Consider the following 12345-nt stretch of genomic DNA (forward strand, 5'->3'; position numbering starts at 1 on the left):
TGTATAAAAATTGATTGTTATGTTTTCAGGGAGATAGAAATAAAATAACATAGCTGAGAGAACTTTGAGAAAAAGTCTCTTGACCAAAATGTGTATTATTTTTATATTAACAACAGGATTTTCACACTTTAGACAGGCATAATACATCTGAAATGCTTTTATTTCTTTCAAAGGGCAGCAGGACTGGAACAGGAAGCGGAGGAGGAAAACAGCCTCACCCAACCTGACAGAAATTGGACACAGAGGAGCCATGAGAGGGGATTTGTTCCTGACCCACAGGGGAGCAAAGAGCAGGGACCCCTGATGTTCTGGAGGCCACACTTTTATCAAATCAACTTCTAACAACATTCTGGATAATGGCTTTCCTGAGAATCACAGCTAAAGGAGCTTGGGACGTTAAAAATAACATCAGGACTCCAGCCGCACGAGCTTTGATCACTAACGAATCCAACGTTCCTGCCATCCAAGTGACTAAGGTGGCTGTCCTTTGAGCCTCCGTGTTTTTAAGAACAGACAGTTGTGGAATGAACCAGCCATGGTCCCAGGGACATGTCCTTGAAATGCATTCATTCTATAGGAGAAAGGAGCTGGCCGATGCTGCTAATTCATTGGCCTTTCTCTGCTGCTTCTGGCATTTCACAAGCCAGGCCACAGGTGATTCTCTAGGAATTCAGCAATGGCCTCATTCTGGTATCAATCGTTTTAATTTTGTTGAAGAATAAAACACTTTTAGATTGTCACTCTCTGGACTATGGGACCATGAACTGAAGAAACTGAAAGTTTAACTTTAGGCATCCTTACTCTTTGCTCTTCTTTGGGCCAGGAAGGAAAGGCCCCAAGGGAGAACTTTCCATTGCAACATGGTTGCTTTAGAAGGTCAGGTACTTAGTCCAATGATGGGGCAATAACTCATCACATTAGTCTTCTGTTTTTTGAACTGCCCTCTGAGTTGGTTTACGACATTCACAAGTCATCTAGTCTATGTCTTTACTACAGTCATTCCTTATTTATGATTCAAATCTCTTAAAGTTGTCACCTGCCAACTCCAGCTTCAAACTGCTTTAAGTTGGCTTCAGGAGTCAAATCTTCCTTTAAAAATATGAGTCAGCATCATTTAAATATGCTGGAAAAAAAAAAGGTCTCTAAAGGTAAGCCCAGAAGAGTAGTTCACTAAATGTCCAGACCAATGTCAACATCACTGGAATAAATATATAATATAGAACCTACCAAAGTGGCTACTTTGAAGGGGGGAACTCTCATCATTGATGTGTATGTTCTGGTGTGTTTGGTTAAGCAATATCATATCAGATTACCATATAGGCATACCTTATATGTTAATTTAATCTTTGTCTATAACACAAGGTGACTTATTATTTTATAGGCTGTTTGCAAGGTGTATTTCTTGAATTTCTAGGAGTTATGGACCTGTAGTCTGATGTCTCATAAGTCTCAGGAATGCATTTGTTTCATGGCTATGCTATCCCTTTGATGCTACAAAGCTGCCATCCAGCAGTGATATAATTCATTCATCATGTATTTGAGTACAAAAGATGAATTAAGGTATATGACAAGGATGTTTTATTTATTTATTTATCTATCTTCCAATTTATTTACTTATAGTTATCTATACTTCTCTGTCTAGAAACAAAGAAGGAGAGAGGGCAAGAGAAAGAGAAGGAGAATGAGGTGGGGGAGAGGGAGGAAATAAATGAATTAATTAAAAGTCTGCAATGATCACGTCATCTTAGAGCATGGCAATTTGGCCTTGATATTTAAGGGCTGAAGTCTCAGAAAGACCTCAAATAATCTATATTATCTATGAGCTTTACAGAAAAAAATTTGCCCCATTATCCCAACTTCTCAGAGAAACTATCTTAGACATTTTAGATGTAAGACATGGTTAATAAATGGACCTACCACACAAATATAAAATGCTCTACAGAGAATTCAGACTCTCAAATCTGATAGGAAAGCCTCTATTGGAATCAATCACCAGCCAGAAATACTTGCTGTATGCCTTCTCTACTTACGCTGTAGAGTCTATGTAGCCACACATGCCCAACATCATACCCCATCCCTGGCCAATTACCAATAATGCACCACCAATCTCATGGATTCCATCTCTGAACACTTCCGATCTTTCTAGAATAGTCCCTGTGTTGCGTGTCCTCCAACAGTCCTTCCATCTATTGACCCAACCCCCTTTCCAATGTCCATCACCATTCTCTCATGCCTCCTTACCGAGTTTATATTTCATGGTTCTACAGCTTTCTTTCTTTCTTTCTCCTTTCCATTGCCTTATACTTCCTGGCAAAAGCCCAAGTGTTGAAATCTGGCACTCTTATCACTGGGTTCCTGATTGCAAGCAACTGTACACGGCTATGAAAAATACACAGCAATGCAAACTGGTCTAAAGTGAAATAATCGCCACTAATTTTGAGTTGGTCATTATTAGTCTCACTACATTTCCTTAGTCAATTAACTTTCCTATTCTCCAATCTACCTATTTTACATCTCCCCTCACTTTAAATATTCAAAGCAAGCTCTCCAGCACCTTCCTTTCAGATAATATGCTTGCTTTTTGTTTCCATCAAGAAAATAGATGATATTTTCTATTGGATTAGAAGCTGCTTGCCCTTTGGTTTGTTACCAACCAGCAAACAAATCATGCGACGGGTTAGATAGACCCAAGATTGCAAGAGTTGATGTGACTGCCTGTTACCTTCCTAGTTCCTCCCGGAGACACTCTGCTTATTCAAAACAATCTGCATGGATAGAGGGATCTATCAGGTCAGGGGAGCCCAGAAATATAAAGAAAGCCTCACTGCCCTTCAGACTTTTAGCCAAGGGGCAACCATAGCAACACTCAGGGTCTACCCCATCAAGATATAAGGAATTTCTCTCACAGCTCATTAGGCTCTACCTTCAAAATATTTTCAAATCTATTACCTCCACTTTCTCTACCTTACTTCAAGCCACTATCATCTGTGAACTGGATTATTGCTTTTTTATTAAGTTTATTTATTTTGAGAGAGAAAGAGAGAGTGCATGAGCAGGGGAGGGGCAGAGAAAGAGGGAGAGAGAGAATCTCAAGTAGGCTCTGAGCTGTTACCACACAGCCTGACACAGGGCTTGAACTCATGAACTGTGAGATCATGACCTGAGCCAAAATCAAGAGTTGTATGCTTAATTAACTGAGCCACCCAGGCACCCCTGTGAACTGGATTATTGCAGAAGCCTCTACTTTTATTCATGCCAGGCAGCCAAAATCATCCTTCAAAAGCAAAAATCAAGGGCCTCTATTGCTCATGACTTTCTGATAGTTTTCCATCACACTTGAAATAACATCCTAAGTCATTATGGTGGCCACATACGTGATTTGCCCTGGTTGCCTTTTCAATCTCTTTTACTACTCCTTTTCTCTCTCTGTTCCAGCCCCACTGGTGTTTTTGCTATTGCTAAAACACACCAAATATGTTTGTGCCTGCATTCTTTTTTTTTTTAATTTTAAATGTTTATTTTTGAGAGAAACAGAGCATGAGTGGAGGGAGAGGGAGACACAGAATCCAGAGCAGGCTCCAGACTCTGAGCTGTTAGCACAGAGCTGGACACAGGGCTTGAACCCACGGACTGTGAGATTATTACCTGAGCTGAAGTCAGACAGTTAACCGACTGAGGCCACCCAGGCGCCCCTGTGCCTCCATTCTTTGTACTTGTTATTCCTTTAATCAATAATTCTTGTTCCCCAGATCCTCACATGGCTCATCTCTCATGTGATTAAGATCTCTCTTCAAATGTCACTTCATCAGAAAAGTCTTCATTGACAACTTGTCCAGAAGTGTTTCTGTACTCAAATGCAATCACTCTCTATTTTAGTCCCCTGATTTATTATTTTTCTTACCATTTATCACTATCGATTATTATATATTTATTTATTAATTTATTTACATTTTTCTCCTCCCCTAAGAGGTAATTACGATCATAAGGGCAAGAACTGTTTGGCTAACAACTGAATTCCTTGCACCTTTGGTAGTGGCCATAATATCTTAGGCACTTAGTAAAACATTTGTTGAATAAATGAACAAGTTATTAGCATTTTACTTATTGTGTCATGTTTTAACCAAACCCTTTGGTAGCAATTATCTTCCATGATTCTCCCCAGCAATTTATGAGGCAAGTAGCGTGAGGTTATTGTGCTCATTCTTTAGATAAAGAGAAGTATGTCTCAAGATTTAATATACTGTCCAGGATCACTCCACTCATAGTGGCAAATCTGGACACCTGTCTCCAGAGTCCTAGTTCAGTCACCCTATTTGCCACTTGGAGCAAGGCTTAAATCTGGATTGTATTTTAATGAGCAACTATAGGTGACCTTGCAGAACAAATGTCCTAGAAGGCTGCTTGCATGAAAAACACACTTCTCCGCTCCATACGGCTTTTAAATATTTATGGTTTTCTAGACAAAACATGATTACAATTCCCATTAGAAAAAAAGAAAGTGAGAGTAGTCGGACCATTTTGTTTTTTTAAGTCATATAAATTTTATGGCATGAGAGCATTTTTAGCATGACAAAGGACCTCATCTTCTAAAACACGGTCTCTGCCTTAGCCTCTTGTCTCTCCTGTCATGGATATTTAGTTTGAGAATATTTATGGTCCTCATTTTATTTGTTCATGGCCCTAGCCATGTATCTAGTTCATAAATACCACCAATTATTATAAAGTACTTTCTGCAATTTGATGCCACTTAGCTGCATATTGCTGGAAGTTTCCACAGCAAATGTTCCCTTAGAATTTCCTCTCAACTGTAGGATGCATGAACAATGAGCTGTTTTCCACCTTGCTGAATGAAGACATGGGACTAGGATTCAAACAACAATTTTAGTTCAGCAATTGACAATAATTCTGAGACCACCAGCAACATTTGCCCGCCTGCCATGGTGTCTTAGAGATTTCTGCTGCATCATGGCAGTAGGTGGTAGGCGATGTGCCTTTCAGTGCTCCCAATAAAATTTTGACAAAGACAAGACTGGCTCATCACTCCTGGCCAAGTCACAGATAATGACACTTGAGGGCTGGAATAGTTAAGAGCCATAACATCCTGTGACTCTGCCTTCCCACACAACTTGCTGCTGTGCTCATGTTCATGAACAAGCTGTCCTTCCCTTGTACTGTTTTACTTATAGCTCCCAGTGGGGAGCAGCAGGAATCACATTTTATATTTATACTTCCTGCAGCATCATGAATATTTACATCTATTTTGCATTTCTCTACCATTAGCATTCACTGTCTAACTGGTTAATGGATAACAGTTAATGCCACAGAACAAACGCTGAGTGCATTCGCAATCCCAAATATTATAATATAGAAATATGCTCCTTTGCCCTGCAGGTGGACTTTCCTAGGTAATCTTCTGTCATTAGAGTGCATCTATAATTAGTGTTTGATTTTAAGTTTTATAATAAGGGAGAATGTTTACTATTTAGAAATAGAGGCTATCAAGGTAAAAATAAGTAAGTTTTTCCTATCACACACTTGTATCTGGACATCCATAGAGAAAGGAAAGAGAAATCTCTAGGCTCATGCTGGTCTGAGGAGAATGTAGTCTTGGTCCCTGCCCCATATGACAAGGGGGTAAATTTGATGGAGGGATATAACTTTCTATTACCAAGGAAAAAGGCTATGAAAGTTCTGGCAAATATTTTGGACTGTGCTCAAAATAATGGATATTCCTGCTTCTTTTTGCAATGTTGGATGCTTCTGTATCCACTGATAACTTAAGAATGATCTATTTATGTTGACAGACTCTCTTCCTCTCCTTCCTGCTTCCTCTCCTTCGTCCTCTTTCCTTTTTTTCTCCTTCTTTTGAAACTTACATTTCATGGGAAGATTCTCAGTTTCAGAAGAGACATAAGTAAAATAGCAACCCCCAATGTTTCAGGAGCAGTTCGGCAACTGGAAGTTATGGATCCTCAAGTAAATCTTTCTTCTTTCTTTTCATAGGTGAGAAGACTGAGTCCTGGACTTTGTCAAGGGCAACATTGCAAGTGAGTAGATGCGGCTGCCCATTACCTCCTTAGCTCCTCCTTCCCCCCAGAGGTACCCTAAGTTTAGTTCAAAAACATGCATGGATGGAGGCATCAACAAGGCCAAAGGAGTCCCGAAGCACAAAGGCTCACTGCCCTTTGGACTTCTAGCCAGGAAGCAACCACAGCAAAAAATTACTCAAGTGTTGCTGAAATTATTCCAGAGAATTGGGAGAGGTGGAAAATTTCCAATATTTTTTTCTCTGAGGCCATTCTTGCACTGATGATACTGCACCATAGAGCTACAAACCAATCTCACTTATGCATATTAATGTGAAATTTTGTAATGAAATATTACATTAGCCAGTGGAATCCAACAACACATGAAAGAAGACAAAGAAGTGCAATCACATTAGGAATGCAAGGATGGTTTAATTTTAGTAAATGTATTAATAAAATTTGCTGTTAATAGAAATCAAAAGAGAAAAGTCATATGATCCTTTCACTGTCTGTGAAGGATATTCTAAAATAGTATTTGATAAAATTTGACAGCCATATTGCAAAAAATCTTAGTTAAATGTTCATGGAAAGAAATAAATACTTCCTTGATTTCAAACCAGAAACCAGAATCTTGCTTAACAACAAAATATTAGTTTTGTAAGTACTGGGTGATGCAATTAGATAGAAGGAAGAAGAGGTATAAAAATGTAAGAGATAGACACAGCATTATGATTATAGGCAGATGGTATTATTACATATTAAGAATGCAATGAAATTAAAGAAAATTATTACCATAAAGAATTTATCTATTAAATGACAAAGTTTATATTCAAAAGTTGTATTTTTTTTCTAAAGACCCTGAATTAGAAAATATAACAGAAGAAAAAAAACCCCATCATTATAATGGTCATGATATTTATAAAATGCCTAGGAATAAAATTAACAAAAATACATAAAACTTATATAAAAGAAAAACTTTAGGGGCACCTGGGTGGCTCGGTTGGTTAAGTGTCCAAATCTTGATTTCAGCTTAGGTAATGATCTCACGATTCTTGAGTTTGAGCCCTGCATAAGGCTCCGCACTGAACGTGCAGAGCCTGCTTGGGATTCTCTCTCCCTCTCTTTCTGCCCTCTTTCAAAATAAATAAATAAACTTAAAAAATTAAAAGAAAAACTTAAAATGTCTACTGAAAGACATCAAGGATTTGATATCTATATAAGATTAAACTTTCGTATCCCAGAAGAGGAGGGTGGGAAAATTCAAGTGTGTAGACATGATCTTTAAATTGTGCTATGAATATAATTTGATACACATTTTTAAAAATGAAAATATTAATTTGTTTGGAAAAAAGATGAAATTTTTGTGTGTTCACATAAAAAGTAGGGTAGAAGAAGAGCCAAAACATTTCTGAAAAAAGAGTATAAAGAGACATCTTGTCATGTATTTTTAAGTCGTTAATTCAACTTCGGTAGAGGCTTGCATCTTTCATCCATCTATTATCTCTTTGGTTCAACTATATGGAGTTGCTGATTTTCAACTTTTTCTGACCTATGAAAATGGCAGATTTTATGGTCAAGGTAAGGTGTAGGTGGCATAATGGGGCACCTGGCTCGCTCAGTTGGTAGAGCATGTGACTCTTGATCTTGGGATTAGGAGTTCAAGCTTCACATTGGGCATAAAGCTTACTTAATTAAAAATATGCAGGCGGCACTTCAAATGAATGGGGAAAAAATGGCAATTTATAAAAAGGCCTTAAATTGCATGGAAACCACCTCAACCTCACTTATAACTGATAAAAGACATGTTTAAAGATAGCATTCTGAAATGGACAAAGTAAAGAAAGTGTAATTACACATTGTGTTGACAAATGTATGAGGAAATAGGCAATATTATACATTATTCGTGGTTTTTTACATTGGTAGTAACTGTTGGAAAGGGAATTCAGTAGTATCTGTCAAAAATGCAGTTTTTTTCCTTATAATTTCCATTTGAGGAATGTATCTTACAGATTCATTTAAACATATGTGCAAAAGAATCTGTATATGAATATTAACTGTTGCATTGATTATAATAGCAAAAAGTAGACAATCTAAATGCCTATCAATAGAGGATAGGTTAAGTAAATTTTGGATGGTGTATATTAGGGAACAATATTTAGGCATTGTAAATAAGTTAAACATATATGTACCTTTACATAAATATTTCTAAGTAATAGTTAAATAGAAAAAAACAAGATGTAGAACAGCAAGAATAGTAGGTCCTTGGTTGTGTAAAAAGTAAAAAGGAATAAATATGTAATATGTATTATATATATACATGCACATGTTATGTATGCTATATACATATAATATACATATCATATATACATAGACATATGCGTATATCTACATATTATGCATTATATATACATATGGATACTATATAAATATATACATATGCATATATTTACATATCATGTATTATATATAACACTTTGTAATACTTTATAAAGACTATTTCTAGAAAAATACATTGAACTCAGGAATAGTGGTTATTTCTGAGAGAGAGAATGAGGAAACAAGATTTAGAATGATGTCTCTTGTATTGTTTGAATTTTTATGATAGCAATTCAAAACACCAACACTTAACCAAACAAAATGTATTTGTCAAATAAAATTTTGGGAGAAATTTTGGCTTTATTTTGACCACAAGAAAAGTTTGATGTGTATGTAGAGAGCTGTGTGTATTTCTAGTACAGAATAAAAGGAGTTGGCAATGTCAGTGTGGAAAATTAAATTTGGTCAATAAATATAACAACTGAAAAGGTATGTATCTTCTCTCATGATTACCTTTTCTTGAGTTGGGGAGGGGCACGACACAATGTCCCTAATGAGTGGTGGAAAAATTATCTGACATATTTCCTTAGTGAAAGCCTGTGGGCCACAGCATGCCTACCTTCCTGTACCCCACAAACATGTCTGTGAATGGGGGTATACTGTCCCAGGCTCATTCCAAAACCCACATAGGAAGTTTGTATCTTTCCTTGAAAAAAGAATATCGAGAAGTCTGAATGATGAGAAATCCATTTTTACATTTCCTTCTCACTCTGCAATAGTAGCACCAGCAGGACTGGAAAATAATGTTCGAGTCTGAAGGCACATACGGTAACTACAGAAACCTCCTTTGATACTTCTGAAGTCATTTTAAATGGGCCGTCCATTTGTCTGAGTCGTACGACTTATCCAGAACCTAGTACAGTCATCTATCATCGCCCGCTGATCACCTGTTCCTCCCATGATCTTTGTGTTTGATCTTGGCGACATTAAGCAGCACGGAGAGCAAAAGCATCATTGGGTACCCTGCCACCTGCCCTCGTCAATCGACTTGATGGAGAGAACCTTTTTATTTGCCATTTACCCACTGCCAGAGAGGGTATACTGGGGTGAGTAGTGTATGTCTGAAGAGTTCAGCAGGGGGTTCAGCCTGCAAAAAGATAACCAAGTTAAAACACAGAAAATGGTAATGCTTTTAAGCAAGGAAGTGATGTCAAACACCAGGTGATCCATTTAAAGAATGGAGCTCCACTAAGAGGCTTGTACAATTGCTTCATGGGATATCTTCCCTCTTTCCTTGAAGGGTCAGCTTGGTCTGGGAGCTCGTCTCAATAGACTCAGCAGGTAACACCAACAACTCCCTGGCTAATAAAGGGCTTTTTCTATTTCTTTCTTTCTTTCTTTTCTTTTTTTTTTTTTTTTTGTTTCCATTTGGACTGTGAAACTTAAGTAACTGCCCTGTGAAAAGCAGTCTATGCCAGGGCACTATTATCTGCCCATGCAGCCAAGGTCAACAGCAAAGGAATTGATGCCTGGAGTAGTAGATAGCTGGGGTTGGGCTGCCCAACAGTGGAAAGCTAGACCACGCTCAGGGGAAATGAGGAGTGGTCTATATGGGAGAGCAACAGTGGTGGCAGTTGGAAAGAACTGGAACATACAAACATCTCCAGCTTTCACATGACAGAGCACAGTGCTCTACAGCATGAGAGTCCTGGGAAGGTCAGAGGCAGACTCCTAAAGTGCAGCAAAGGGCACCCTGTCTTACGTTCCTGAATGAAACTTAATAAATATAAATTTATTTGAAAAACATTTCCATTTGGAAAACAAAGATGACTTCATCCCAATGATCCTGAATTATTCTTTCTAGAATAATAATTATATATTTGTTATGTTAAAATAGATACTATTTGTGACATATTACATCATACAACATACCTAAAATTTCAACAGTTTTATTTTTAATTAGTTAAAAGGAATGTGTGTTTCTGCTACGTCACATGAACAAACTAACCAAGAAGGTCCATTTTGCGACACAATCCAAGCCATGTGGAAATGGTGGTCCAGGTTTTGTCTCTGGAGTCTGGATTAGGCTCTTATTAAAACTTCAGTTCACATATTGTGAAGGAAACAGGAATTGAATTCTGTAATTGCACTAGAGACCAATGAAGCGAGTGTTCTTTGCAATAATTCTAAAAAAAGAGGGTAATGAGGGGATTCTCCTTCATCTTTAGCTTAGATATATTATAAATCTGTGAAGTATGGACATTTTTCTACCATCTCATTTGTTTATCATCCTAATTGAGACTTCATCAATGCTTCATTAAGAGCATCCAACTTGGGGCGCCTGGGTGGTTTGATTGGTTAAGCATCTGACTTCAGCTTAGGTCATGATCTCATGGTTCGTGGGTTCGAGCCCCACATTGGGCTCTGCACTGACAGCGTAGATCCTCACTGGGGTTCTCTCTGTCTCTCCCTCTCTCTGCCCCTTCCCCACTTGCGTTCTTTCTCTCTGTCTCTCTCTGTCTCTAAAAATAAATAAATAAACTTAAAAAAGAGCACCCAATATTAATACTTTGATTTAGGGGACTAGTACAAAATTTCGTGCATTTTCTGCCCAGAAGTTTCTTTATGGATTTTCTAATAAGAAACTCAGCAATGATTTTCATATTCCACAAATTTCTGTGCTGGAATGTCTGGTGTGAAGAAATGGCTGTCTTGTTTTGTGAAGAGATGATATAAATATACCTATTAAAATATATATGTTTGTAAAATATATATAAATACATATGAAGTAGTCACTGAAAAGAGTAGCCCCTGGTTCCAAGTACAAACATAATTTCTGCCCTGGAGCATCTTCCATAGATGATCCATAATCTTGATTCACCTGCCATTACTGTCTCCGTTTTATTCTGGCTCAAGCATAAACAGATAATTTCTTTCCTTGGTTCTGCTGAGCAGAACTGCGACATCATGGCATTTCTGATAAGAACTTTACCAAGAAAGAACAAAAACCACAGTGAAAATGTAAGTGCATCCTCTTTCCAGTGGACAGTCTTCCACCTTCTTGCGTGAAGCTATTGGACTGACCTTTGAGGTTTTTCTCCTAGAAGTTACTTTTCCTGTTTTTTTTTTTTGTAAGAAGTAGATGCTTCTTTCCTCCTGCCACAAGGGAGCAGCATTTAAATGTCATGTTTCTGCTTGCAGCTACCTAAATATACATCTCCAGCCCCAACCTCACCTGTGAGTTTTCAAAGCCTGATGTCTTCATTTAGAGGCCCACTGACCTTAAGAACTCATATTCCTTTTTCCCCACACTCTGCAATCTTGCCATTAGTAAGAGGGCCACTACCTAATTTCTCAGGCCAGAAACCCAGAGCTTGATTTCTCCCCTTCCTTCACTGCTGACTCCAACAATAAATACACACGTACATACACGCACACGTGCACACACCCATGCACACACACAGACACGTGTACATGTGCTTCGTTCATTATCAGTTCTGGGGGTTCTACTTCAAACACAGATTTTTGAACTTGGCTCTTAGCAAATTCTCTGCTCCATCGTCTGTTCCTGGATTCCTGAGTTCATTTCCTAACGGTGTTCACCCTCTCGCTTGCTCCTCTACAACCCGTGTGCTGCCTGAGATGTAAGCATGAGCTTCCTAAATTAAAAAGTGGCTCATGGCATTCTTTTTCTTTCTCAGTTTTCATTTGGAAATAATTCTAGGCTTGCAGGAGAGTTGCAAAGATAGCACAGCGAGTTCCCACAAAACCTCACCTAGCCTCCCCTAACTTTCCCACCTTACAAAACCATGGCACAATTACTGAAAGGAAGAAAGCAGCCCTGCTACGCTGTTAACTAAACTGAGGACATTCTTTGAATTTCTCGTTTTCCTACTAATGCCCTTATTCTGCTCCAGAATCCCATCCTCAATAGCACTCTTCTGCTTAGAAGCTTACAAGGATTTCCTACTGTACTTAGAGTAAAACCCCAATTTTTAATCAT

Source organism: Felis catus, chromosome C1 (genome assembly GCF_018350175.1).
Source record: "Felis catus isolate Fca126 chromosome C1, F.catus_Fca126_mat1.0, whole genome shotgun sequence".
NCBI lineage: Eukaryota > Metazoa > Chordata > Mammalia > Carnivora > Felidae > Felis > Felis catus.